We start from the raw sequence: 1,383 nt of genomic DNA on the forward strand, positions 1-1,383 counted from the left end.
AAAGGGGGCAAGATGACTTCACAGAAAAGAAACCACGGTCTCAAGTTATAGATTAAAAAACTGCATCCTCTCGGTACATTTATTACACTTCATTCCGAGTCTGGGATGCATCCTCAGCTTAATGAGAGGATAAATGAAAAAATCACTTATTTCAGGCAAATAAATTCCTCTGGCAAATACAGCAAGACAGTAAGCATTAAAATTTTAGAGAACTCGAAATGCTGAAACTCCTATAATTCAATCATCTTTCCTCAGCAATAGCTTCTATTATAGAAACAAAGTTTCACTTAACAGATAAGGCTGAAAATGACACAGCTTCAAGTTTGATACTCTCTATCTTATGTTCATGAAGGAAAGCACTACAGAACTGCTCAGAGAGCCACCAAAGCAGCAATGGGGACTTTTCAGGTTTTTTGTTGAAACTCACTTTATTAAAAAAAACAAAAAAACAAAACAAAACAGTCATGAACAATAAATTACAATCATTTCCCCCCTTTTATAAATTCTTCATAAAATATATTTGACAATTTTAAAAGAAAATTTCAAAAGTTGCTTTCATTTTTGAAGTGCTGATGACATTTTTTTGACCATTTTGTCATGCTGGTGAATTATTTTGTAGCTGCTACAATAGTTTGATTGATAAACATTTTACAATTAAAAACAACAACAACAAAGAGGAAAAAACAGACCAGCAGAAAGAACTATTCAGTGTGCTATTTATCTGACACTTAACACTTCATCATAACGACAAAGTATCCCTTAGCACCAAAAGTCTACAGGAACCCCATCTTTCTAAGTGACATCTAGTGCAAAATAACATTCTAGGAACTAACTGTACAACCCCATATTTTAACTGGCGACAGCTGCCTATAAGCTTATTTGAAATATTTGGTCTTTTTTAAATTAAGACAAATTCCATAAAACGCTATAAACCATGGCAAGAGACTCTATGAGAAATAATTGTTTATTGAGTACCTATTATGGGCAAGGCACTGTGCACAAATTCTTGCTTTCATTTTTCCTCTAGCAAATATCCAGGAATTTCCAAGTATCACTAATCATCTTTTATTTCTTACTCCTGTCTAGAAAAGGCCTGTGGCTATATACCATTTTTAAATCATCATTTTATCACTGACCTTTAGTGCTGAGCACACAGTAGGTACTTAATAAATACCTCCTGACTGAAAGAATAAAGACAAAGAATTTACTATCATTTTGCTTGGTATCATAGGCTATTTTAGAATACAAGGACTTGAGAAAATTCCAGAAGAAACTTCCTGATCACCTCACACCCTTACTGCCAACGAAAGAAAGAACTCTCCCTCACAGGTAAAATCTTTCAAAATAAATGATAATCGTTAATTCTTTTAAATGAGGCAGGAC

The sequence above is a fragment of the Equus asinus genome, chromosome 5, assembly GCF_041296235.1.
Source record: "Equus asinus isolate D_3611 breed Donkey chromosome 5, EquAss-T2T_v2, whole genome shotgun sequence".
Classification (NCBI taxonomy): Eukaryota; Metazoa; Chordata; class Mammalia; order Perissodactyla; family Equidae; genus Equus; species Equus asinus.